Source organism: Manacus candei, unplaced genomic scaffold (assembly GCF_025592945.1).
Source record: "Manacus candei isolate 608988 ecotype Guabito, Panama unplaced genomic scaffold, ASM2559294v1 h1tg000011l, whole genome shotgun sequence".
NCBI classification, from domain to species: Eukaryota; Metazoa; Chordata; class Aves; order Passeriformes; family Pipridae; genus Manacus; species Manacus candei.
The window spans coordinates 7,517,016-7,529,727 of NW_026138059.1; positions in this window are offsets into that span (position 1 = coordinate 7,517,016).

Below are 12,712 nucleotides of genomic sequence, written 5' to 3' on the forward strand. Positions count from 1 at the left end.
CCTACTAGAAGTCTGCTCCAGGATGGGCTTCCCTCAGGGTCACAACCTCCTCTGAGCATCCACCTGCTCTCTCCATGAGGTCTTCCATGGGCTGTAGGTGGATCTCTGCTCCACCATGGACCTCCATGGGCTGCAGGTGCACAGCTGCCTCACTGTGGTCTGCACCATGAGATACAGGGGACTGTGTTCCAGCACCTGAAACACCTACTCCCCTTCTTTTGCACTGATCTTGATGTCTGCAGGACTGTTTCTCCTACATATTCTCACTTCTCTCTCTGTTGTTTTTGTTGTGCAGGGTTTTTTTCCTCATTCTTAACTACATTATCCCAGAGGTGCTACCACCATTGCTGATGGGCTCAGCCTTGGCCAGCAGTGGGTTCATCTTGGAGCCAGCTGGCGTTGGTTTTGTTGGACATGGGGGAAACTGCTGGCAGCTTCTCACAGAAGCTGTCCTTGTAGCCATCCTACTATCAAAACCTTCCATTGGAAACCCAATGCAATTGATCAAAGAGGGACAAGGTTTTATTCATGAACAAGAATAAGTGAAAATAGAATAAAACACAGAGAAAGAAGGATGGAATACCTGGGATGGGAATGATTTATTCATACTTGCATCCTTTAGCATGTTTGGTGTCACGGTTTAACCCCAGCTGGCAACAAGCTTCACATAGCATTCACTCGCCCCACCTGGTGGAATGGGGAAAAGAATTGAATGGTAAAGGTGAAAGAACTCATGGGTTGAGATAAAAACAGTATAATAATTGAGGTAATAATAATAAATTTCATAATAATAGCAGTGTTAATAAATTTTAATGAAAAGGAAAATAACAAAGAAAAATTAAACCCAAGAAAGACAAGTCATGCAAATGAAAACAGTTGTGCTTATCAACCAACCAATGTCCAGTCAGTCCCTGAGCTGGGAGGCCACTCATCAACCTCCCCCCCCCGATTTATACGCTGAGCATGGTGCCATGTGGTGTGGGATATCCCTTCAGTCAGTTGGGGTCAGCTGTGCTGACTGTATCCCCTTCCAGCTTTTTGTGAATCCACAGCCTCCTCACTGATGGGGTGCGGAGAGAATTAGAAAAGCTCTTGACTCTGTGTAAGCACTGCTCCGCAGTAGGGAAAACATCTTCGTATTATCAACATAATTTTCATAAGGAATCCAAAATACAGCCCCATACTAGTGCATCTGAAGAGAATACACTGCTATTCAGCAGTGTATCTCAAGCGACACTGGAAATACTCACTCTATATGGTCAAAATATTAGACTGAGAGCAACTTGCACAGAAGATACAATGCATTAATTAATGCTCCCAATGGACATTAAAAGTGTTTTAGGATAAATGAAAGTTTTCAAGGATAATATCACTGAATGATTTATCTGAGATGTTTCCAACAATAGGCAATTATGAGTTCCATATCAAAGTAATACGGAGGGAAATGGTGAAAAAGGATCAGCAGACAGCCCAATAACAATTTAAAAAATCAAGATGACTGTATACTGTCTACTGTACATTAGCTTCTGGAAAATCCTATTCTCTGTATGTAAAAAGCATCATTAAATTCATATGTATTTAGGTAGTCACTATAAATTCAGTAAAAGGAAAATTTGCTTTTTTCAGACTAAGGCTTATATTGAGAAAGCTTGTTTACAAATTATGGAGAGAACAGTGCCAGCCACACTTAGTGTGTGTGATAGCCATATGATGAGGACAGAAATAGAATTCATTACAGTGAATCTAGCATTTCAGCTAAAACTTTGCATGGAACTAGATAGAAAATTTTATTTAAAATTATTAAATTTAATAAATTAAATATTAAAATATTGCATTAAATTAAAAATAAATAAACGTCATCAGAAAGGTAAACCATAGTTACTCTAATAAAAAGAAAGTTGCAATAATTAGAAATACTGTCTCATATATAACATTGATATATTTCACTAGAAACCGGGTATTCTGTCATCATGAGTGAAGGGAAGTCCAGGGGGTGAGACCAAGTGATACAGAGGGTTCCTGAATCCAAGAGAACCCAAATAGCAGCTTCCTAACCCAGAACTGGTAAGATAGAGCAAAGAGATCCTTTCAGCCCCAGTCTTATTAGCATATTAGTTTAAGCTTCCTCAGTTGAGGTGGTGACTTGTCATAGGGCTCGATCCCTTAGAGGTGTGGGAGTCACTGAACCAGCCGTGGCAGAGGCCTCCAGACAGACAGACCCACTGATGGCAGACACAGCTCTCCAGGTCACAGGTTGCCAGGAGTGCCTGATGTCTCTTCACAAGACTGGGGCCGACAAACAGTTATTTTGCAGAATTAGTCAAAGGACAGTTAGTCAAGGGTCTGTTAGTCAAGGGTCTGTTAAAGATAAAGGTTGGAAGCAGGTCACTGCACGTAGCAGAAGGAAGATTCCTCATCCTTCTTAGAATCTGATGTGTAGGACAGGCACCTTCTACAACAGGTATGAGGCTCTGGAACTAGAAGGCCAGACAACTGATAAGGTGGGAGAAGGTCCTTCTGGGGTAGTGGGACCTCCTAAAACACATCACTTGTGCCCCGTATAACACCTCCTCTATCAAGAGGTAAAGAAGGGTAGTTGTAATAGGAGACTCCCTTCTAAGGGGAACGAGGGACCCAATATGCAGACTGGGCCCAACTCACAGGGAAGTCTTCTGTCTGCCAGGGACTCCGATAAAAGCTCTCCAGTGTAGTAAGACCCTCAGATTACTATCCACCATTGGTTGTTCAAACCAGCAGCGACAAAATAACAAAGAGAAGTCCAGGAGAAACTTCAAAAGAGACTTCATGGCCCTGGGACAATTGCTAGAGGGATCAGAAGCACAGGTAAGGATTTCCTTGATTCTTCCAGTAACGAGAAATAATATTGGTAGGAATAGGTAGATCCAATGAGTGGCTCCAATGTTGGTGTAATTGGAAAAATTTGGGGTTTTTTGACCATGGAATGATCTACTAAACATCAGGTCTACTGACATCTGATGGGATGCACCTGTCTTAGAGGGGAAAAAGAGTTCTAGAGCAGGAGCTAGCAGGGCTTATTGATAGAACTACCTTGGAACGGGGGAGGACAAAACCAGACTCACCAGTGATGAGTGATGGGATGGTGTGCCAAAATTTGAGGAAACAAGCACTCATGGGATCCCTCAATCTACCTCAAGAGGTGTTGGCTACAATGTACTACACCTGAAATGTTCCTATACCAATGCATGCAGCATGAGGAACAAACAAGAGCTTAAAGCTTTGGCCCAGTCGCAGAGATTTGACATCACTGGCATAAGTGAAACCTGGTGGGATGATACCTGTCACTGTCTACAGGCTCTTCATGAGGGATAGGCAGGGCAGAAGAGGCAGAGTCGTGGCACTGTATGTAATAGAAGGGTTAGAATGTATGGAGCTCACAGTTGGCAAAGGCACACTTGAGAGCTCTGGGTGAGAATCATCATCATCATCATCATGGCTAGGCTTCGCGAACGAAGATTTGGGAAGGCTCTATCCACATTTGCTACAGGCACGCTGGTGGCTTATGAAGCCAATACGTGACAGACATATCCGATTGCAAAAGGTACAGCAGAAAGACTCCTTAGATGGTATATTCTGCAAGACACGGTTCTTTCTGCACTGCCTTTTCTCCTCAAGGGTGATCCTGCGTGTGTTCTCAAAAGCATCAGCAGCGTTATAGATGGTGTGTCTCCAGACCTCCCGATTGGAGGCCAGAGTAGACCAGTGATGAAGATCAATATGGCCAAGGCTGAGATGTTGTTTCAGGGAGTCCTTGTATCTTTTCTTGGGGGCTCCTCTGTTGCGGTAGCCGGTGGCAAGTTCACCATAAAGCAAGATCTTAGGGAGGTGGTGGTCCTTCATCCTTGAGGCGTGCCCTGCCCAACGCAGCTGTGTTCTCAGCAACATGGCCTCAATACTTGTGACTGCTGCTTGCTCTAGAACAGATGTACTGGTCACAAAATCTGACCAGTGGATGATCAAGGGGCAAATAAATAAAGCAGACATCATTGTGGGAGTCTACTATAGATCTCCCAGCCAGGATGATGATGCCCACAAACTATTCTTTGAGGAACTAAGGGACACTTACAAGTCAACTGACTTTGTCCTTATGGGGCAATTTGACAGAAATTACCTGGGAGCATCACATAACTGGTACAATCCAGGAAAGGAGATTCCTAAAAAACCTGGATGAGTACTTTATGGAACAGGTTCCAAGGGACCCAACCCAGAAAGATGCCCTCCTTGATCTGCTGCTTGTCAACAGAGAGGATCTTGTGAATGAAGTGGAGATTGGTGCCTGTCTTGGCCGCAGCGACCACAAAGTTCTTGAGTTTAAAATCTCTGCTGACAGGAGGAAAAGTGCCAGCAAAACATCAACTCTGGACATGAAGAGAGCAGACTTCAGGCTGCTCAGGCAATTAGTAAGTAAGGTCCCCTGAGAAAATGTTTTTGCAGGTGCTGGGGTCCCTCAGTGCTGGGCACTTTTCAAACATACCTCCTAAGGGCACAGGAGCAGGCAACTCCCAAGTGTCCCAAGGCAATAAGCAGTATAGAAATACTATTGCCCTGTTATAGGATGAAGATAGTCACCTCACAGGCAGAGACAAGGCAGAGGTGTTTAATACTTTCTTTGTCTCTGTCTTCAACAGAGATTATGGACCAAGGGAGTCTCAGTGTCCCAAGCTGGAGGACTATGACTGTGAGAATGATCAACCCCCAGTTGACCCTGAAATTGTTCAGGATCTGCTGCTACAGCTGGATCCCTAGAAATCTATGGGGCCTGATGGGATTCATCCCACAATCCTCAAAGAGCTAGCTGATGTCATAGCAAATTCTCTCTCAATGATTTTTCAGCGGTCTTGGGAATCCAGAGAGGTCCCAGCTGACTGGAAGCTGGCAAACGTTGTCCTGATTTTGAAGGGCAAGAAAGAGAACCCTGGAAACTACAGGTCTGTCAGTTTCACTTCAGTGCCCAATAAAGTTTAGGAGAAGAGTATTGTAGGAGGTATTGAAAAACACCTGAAAGATAACACGGTCACTGGTCACAGCTAGCGTGGCTTCATGAGAGTAAAGTCCTGCTTATGAAACCTGATTTCCTTTTATGATAAGGTAACCCACCTAGTTGATCAAGGGAAGGCAGTTGATGTAATCTTTTTGGATTTCAGTAAAGCTTTCAATATTATCTCTCACAGGATTCTTTGTGACAAAATACCCTGCAGAGAGACCTCAATAAATTGGATGACTGGGCAAGCACCAACCATAGGAAGTTCAACAAGGGAAAGTGCTGGATTCTGCACCTGGCATGGGGCAACTCTGGATGTTTGTACAGACTAGAGAATGAGAGGCTGGAAGGCAGTGCCATGAAAAGGGACCTGGGGGTCCTGGTTGATGGCGAGTTGAATACGAGTCAGAAGTGCCCTGGCAGCCAGGACAGACAACCGTGTCCTGGGAGGCAACAGGCAAAGCATCGCCAGCCAGTCGAGGGAGGGGATTGTCCTGCTCTGCTCTGCACTGGAGCAGACTCACCTTGGATTTTGTGCACAGTGTTGGGCACCACAATGTAAGGGAGATATTAAGTTCTTAGAGAGTGTCCAAAGGAGGGCAACGAAGATGGTGAAGGGCCTTGAGGAGAAGCTGTATGCAGAGTGGCTGAGGTCACTTGGTCTGTTCAGCCTGAAGAAGAAGAGACTGAGGGGAGATCTCATTGCAGTCTTCAACTTCCTCATGGGGGGAAGACAAGGGGCAGACACTGATCTCTTCTCTGTGGGGACCAGTGACAGAACCTGAGGATATGGCCTGAAGTTGTGTCAGGCAAGGTTTAGGTTGGATATTGGAAAGATATTCTTCACCCAGAGGGTGATTGGGTGCTGGAAGAGGCTCCCCAGGGTAGTGGTCACAGCACCAAACCTGACAAGAGTTCAAGAAGTGCTTGGGCAATACTCTCAGGCACATGGTGTGACCTGTGGATGGTCGTGTGCAGGGCCAGGAGTTGGATTCAATGATCCTTGTGGATCCCTTCCATCTCAGCATATTCTGTGCTTCTGTAATATTTCAAAGATCTGATGGAAAGAAAGACCAGGAAAAAAATGAGTCTTCGTTTTCCAGTGATGATTTACTGCAATAATATTGTAGTTTTGTACTTCACCAAAGTAGGGCAGCTTCAGTAATATTTACTAACCTGGACCTGGATAATTATTAGTGAGTTTTTATTACGTGTATTTTACTAGTACTTCAGTCTCTGTCACTGCTCCATTAAGCAAATTGCTACTACTGAGTACAACAGCAAAATTAAATGGGGTTTCTGTCAAAAGTCATTTATCTGTCACGCATGCTTCATAACTAGTTTTGCAATTGCTACAGCCATGAGGACAAGGGTTCTTTTTTAGTATGGTACATATCCTTGATGCTGCTGTAATTAGAGTATCGATTTTACACCATCAAGGAATGTACTATGGCTCTTATTTATTTCAATGAGTAAATCAAAAAGACATTTCTTTTTGCAGTAGGTCTCTGAAATGTCTAAAAATACAGCAAAATGCTTGATATAAAAAAACATATGGCAGCTGTAAAAAGTTATAAAGTCAGTCTTACGTACTAACTATTAATTTAAAGAGGTTGAAGGATTATCTAGTAGTGCCTAGGAATTATTTTTTTTCTCCTTCCATTTTCATTTCCTTTTAAAGTATATTTTTTCTTTTAAATACAGACAAGCAGATGTAGAAAGGATGTAATCTCAAGGAAAACAAAAAAGGTAAAATCAAGAAAAATTTCTTATTTTCTCTCCTTATAACTCACATTTTGAAAAAAAAAAGTGCAATACAATACTCTGGTAGAGAAGCAAAGAGACATTAACAGTAAAATGGGAGAGCATTAAAGGTTTCTGAACTTCATTTATCCCCTATAAACCTCACAATGCCCACAAAATACACACAAGCCTTTAAGGCAGTGCAGGAGCTCAAAGTTTTTCCTCTGTAAGAAGTCACATTGGCAAGTGATGGAAATAAGGATCTATTGACCTCTGGATCCAAACCAGAAAAAAAGTACAATGAAACTAAATCAACACTAAATACCAGATTCTATGAAGATTCTCAGGTAGTCAAACCCAAGTTTAAACCAACTTCTAACTACTAAACTTGAGAAAAATAGTTTTCCTGGGGGTATGTCTTACCATAAGGGCTTTTCTTGAAAACTCTCTGCAGTAAAGGTTTCATATGCTAAAAAAATTCTTGTAAATACTGCCACTAGGTCTGTTTTTAAAATATATTTCACCATGGCTGAGTTGAAGGAGACACCACCAAGCTGAACTTTTTAATGTATAACTGTTGGTGCTACTAGTTGAGAAGAAAGATTTTGTGCTTTATTGGTTGAACAGTGTACAGTGAATGCTGCAGAGAAACTTTCTCACTCATGAGCCAAGCCTAGGATCAGACACTTCACAAACAAGAACTCTATATTCAGGAGTCCTAATAAACTCAGGAATTATTCTCTATTCAGGATTGCTGCTCAGGAACCCTAATGAAATGAATGAAACTCTCTGTGTCTGTGTGCAGGAGTAAAAGGAGCTGCTTATGTGGACAACTTTCATTCTTTCATTCATGCCATCTGTGTACACACCAAAGAGTTCCAAATTAATTTAGATTATTTCCCGTAATAGTCCAAGGATTATTCCAGGTAAAATTGATTTCACAGTGAGTTCCTCATTAAAGTGGGCTGTCTGTTCCTCATAAACAAACCTCACAAGAAGAAATTTCTTCCAAATCTTAATTTATTCCCTTCAAAAATGTCAGGATATTCTGGTCCAGAAAATAAATATAATGTGGACTCTTTAGGAAGAAAACTACTGTAGACTTTTTACCATCTTAGGGTAAAGAACTCAAGAAAAAGTTTTGCTACTGAAGGCAATATCATGAGTTCTTATAGGAATAAGAACAAATTTAGGGGTTGAATTCACCCATGACACATAAGTTCTTCTCTGATAATATGGAAAAATTCAGTTTCAGAATGTGTTGAGGGTAGGGTTGAAGGAAAAACACATCACATAGACATATAAGCATAAGCATATATGTATGTTTATATGTGTGTGTATATATATATAATTGAGTTATGACACCAGAATTTGCCTTGCCTTTGAACCTTTTTTTCAAAAGAAGAGTACTTAACCATTGAATGTGTTGTGTGCTACTGGTAAGTGAAACATTTCAAAACTATCTCATGCATCTTTTGCTATTACTTGCACATTTAAAGAAATACTGGCCTGTTTTCCTCCTCCCTCTATATCTTCCAACTCTTCTCAGTACTCCACCTTCTTGACACATTAGTAGTAAAAATTCTTTGATTTATTTGCCATGCAATCTGTTTGTGAGTGTGATGACTGACAGATTGCCTTGGTAGACTACAATGAATATCAGTCTTTCTCTTCAGATTTTTTCCCATTTCTAATTTTACATTACTGGACTTGTTACTATTAAAAGGTTTTTATCTCATGTTAATGTGGTAGAAACAAAAAAGCTTATGATTTCCTGCCTCCAGAACAACTTGATATAATTATAGGCTTATAATTCACAGTTCCTGATATATTATCTTCCCATTTTCATGTTGACTTCATGCATGCAGATTGGTATTTGGGAGGCATATATTCACAGTTTTGATAGGCAGGGGGGATGTAGGTGGGGGTGGGTGTTGAATATTCTTTATATTATGTACTAAAACAAATTTCCAGCTCTTAGCATTATGTGAGTTCTTGGACTCTCATATGATTGTATCATGCTCAATTTCTTTTTGGAAACATTTCTACTTTAGGCCCTTCTTGGTGTACAAAAATCTAAATGGTAATGCTAGCAGAAATTCTGCTGTGGTGAAATATTTCCCTAAGTTTCAGGTAAAGAGTATCATGTAATTTGTAAAGATAACCACAGTAATGAATGCATATATAGTCAGCTATTGCCAGCTGTAATTGGTGCACCTTTCATCTCCTGTCAAGCAGAGTGGTGCGGATTAGGACCAAAAGGCAACTATCGGCTCTTTCATTTCCGGACTCAAACAAAAGGAAAAGAGGTGCCTGTCTGAGCTGATAGCTTTTGGCCCTTTGATCAGGTCCTATCAGAAGTCAGCCAGACGCAGTAACCTGATTTCTTGTCAATGGGCTACTGTCTTTGATGTAGGTAAGGTCCTACTGCAAATTGCATTTATGAAGGGAAAACACCAGGACACAATCTAAGTTACTGATTCACATGGAAATGTTGCCTTGGCATGCTACTTTCTTTGAGGGAGGTAGTAAATAAGTTCTACTAATATTATTGAAAAGATATTTCTATAAACAAGTAGCAACACAGTCTTTCAGAAGGTTGTGTTTGCTCTCCCCAGTGTAACAGGAACTTAGGCATAGTTCAGTGTTGATGAAAGGTCCAAGCAAAATAACAGAAAATCAAATTTACCATTAAAGGAGGAGGAAAAAATTCCCTGCTTGGAAATAAAGTGTATTTGGAAAATTCTACTTCTAAGTAGTTAGGTAAACAAAGTACATTTCAGAGCAAGATTTTTCGAGTTTTAAGTTCTTCCACCATAAAACTACAATATCAAGTACAGACGTGTAAAAGATGTGTCAATCCTTTCTCATTTTATTAAAATTTTTGTCAGGAATTATTTTTTAATGTTGATGCTTCTGTTACAGTGGGTTACAGAAACAACTTTATCACACATTCAGGAAGATGCTAAACAAGGTTTAACATGATGTAACTAATAGTTGGAGTAAGTACTATGAAACCACACATATACCATTATTACAAGAATAATTTTGATATAAAAATTCCAAAATCTTCCTCTCAATTTCCCATACAAACACTATAAATTTAATGTTATAGCTGTTAATTTCTTCCTGATAAATAGATACTCTGTATTTTCTGGGAAAAAAAATCTGTTTCAGAGTGGAAGAGTACTGCATTGTAGTTCACTCAGTGCCCAGTGGTTTTTTCCCTAACCCAACCTAAAAGACCTTGGTCTGTGACATCATAAAATAACCATCTTTTTAAAGTATCTAACTAGTTAGAGAGATAAATAATTTTCTGCTCAATCTAAACTATTGAATTAAACCTCTGTCACAGTTGAGGAAATGTGATAGAGGTACTTTCGTAGTCTAGCATCCTAAATTTAATCATTATTTGTTTGTATCCTCAGTTAAATTAGAGTGTGATGTATGACAAGTTGCATAGAGGAGAACAGCTTTTGTAACATTAAGAAAATATTTCTCTGCTAAGAAAAAAGTTACCCAGTACAAAATTCCTAAATTTTAAATAATATATAATAATTTAAATGTAAGCAGTCTAAATCAGAAAAGCAGAACTTGAGCTCTATCAAAGGAAAATGGAATTTTAAATTGATTTTAAAAGGGCTAAGATTTCAGTCATGCTCACAAAAATGAAATTCACTTGTGGATTATTTCTTAAATATATTAAAAAATTAATCTAAATGTATTTATCAAAATCTTCATGAGTTCACTGAATACTCATGCACTGTTCAATTTTACCACTTCAGGTATTAATAAGATAAAAATAAAAGACAAAAAAATAACTTAGATTTATTTTTTTGCATTGGATGCATTTTTTTAGTCCTCACTTTTTTTTTTCAAATCAGTGAGAATTTACATTTGTGTTATTACATTCAAGAGCAAATCATCTCTTTGAATATGGCCTTAATTTATATGTAGAATTGGAAAGAGTTGACCACTCAACATCCTGTGTACCTGTTTTTGAGACTCCTGCTCCCTGTGGTACCCTCATGGTGTCTGACAGGAGATACACAGCTGAAAGGGTGGAGCAGAGTTTCTCCAAATGTGTCACATGTATGGAGGAGACATCAGCAGAGGACACATATAGAGAGCTCAGTGTTTTGCATAGAGGGCTCCTGACATCCATAAGCAGAATGACCTCCCAAAACAGCTTATTGTATGTGTTAAGGCTCAGAAAGAGGATGGCCTACAGCTGAGTACTGACCTGATTGTTTTTCTCTAAATGTTCTCACTAAAGAAAAACAAGGATGTGGATATAAACAATAGATGCTGAGGGCCCAACTAACAGTTGTAAAAGCCAATGATATTTAAAGTAAAGTAGAGGATAATTTTGCCAATGTTTGAATTTGATTTTAAAGGCATTCATGTATGTATTTGGGCATTTATAAAGGTATTCAAAGATATACAAGGCTAGAAGATTGTCATCCTTTTTTTCTAAAAACCCAATCCTCTTCTCTGGATACAAGTCAAATATTTAAATTAATCTACCACGGAATGACAGGGACAATTTACTTACACTTTTGGAAGATCCCAAACCACCTACATTCCCATATAACAAGTGACACATAGAATATTTTGTCATACAGAGTCTCAAGTCTGGTTTTGTTGGTTTTGGGTTTTTTAAACAGAATTATTTTTCATATGGAACAGACTGGAGATACCCATCTACTTTTATCTGACTTGCCCAGATCCCATTAGAAAATACGGGGCAGGAGAATTAGAATAGCACATTTGCTTACAGTCCTGCCATTCTGGTTCTTTAAAGGGTTAGTTTACATGCTCTAACTGCTGTTTTGAGGGTAGTAAATTACCACTGAACACTTTGCATTTATTTCCAATAGAGATTTTAAAATGTTAGCTATTTGTTTAAATTCAGATTAATAAGAATGCTAATTCATATGAGGTATCAACAACCTGGTTAATATAATGAATTTTATTGGGTAATGTGCATTTACTTTTTGGATTAGATACACATTTAATTGAAAATCTCAGTTTATGCTACAGCATATGAAAGAATTGCTGGCTTTTTGTTGATATAGAATGCTTGGTGACTTTTCTTAAATATTTAAACAAAAACTTTAGACAAAGTTCCAGCTTCTTATTCCCTTGGGTTTGCTGCAAGTTCATCTTCCCTAAAACCTAACCAAGGACAAGGGGAAAGACAGGTAAAAAATGTAAGGATGGAATGAGCTCTCACTTTCTGACTTGTTCTACACAGATTTTCAAAAAAGAACATTCTGCTGCTTGTGATTTTGACAGGAGACACTTACGTCTAACAGAACCCTCGTGGCTTTAACCCTAAATCTGTATGTTAAAGCCATAATGAGACTAGGAAAGGACAGAGGAAGAGCCTGTTTTTTCTCTTACTTAACACCTCTTGTGTTAAATTTAATGGAATTGTTCCCAGCTTGCAATTATGCAAACAGAAATACAATCAGGCTCTTAATAGCTGGGTTTTGCAGAAGCACACAATGTATATTTTCTCTCCTCTATAACTCTCCTGTGTTAGTTTGGTACCATATTTCTAGGGCCATGTCAGTCCCATTGATGACACCGGTGAATAAAAAACATAGATGTTTGGGCAGAAAACCTTAAAAACTGGTAACAGAAAACTTTGACTCCTATCCAGCTAAAAACATCCATGGTCTTGGAGGTTATGCAAGGCTCTGGCTACAGATGCTGACTGTTCAACAGGACAAAATATTCAGAGACAGGTTGGCTTCCAGTGTAAGGTCAAGTAAAAATGCCTCTGTGTGTGGCAGAGAAAGTTTAGTAAATGTGAAGGAAAGAAATATCAGAAAACTTGTATTTGTTGCCTCGTGATCCAGATAAAATTAGGTACTGTTTGTACTAGTCACTGTAAGGCAGAGTAGCACCATATCTTAGGTCATTTTACAGTTAACATACATA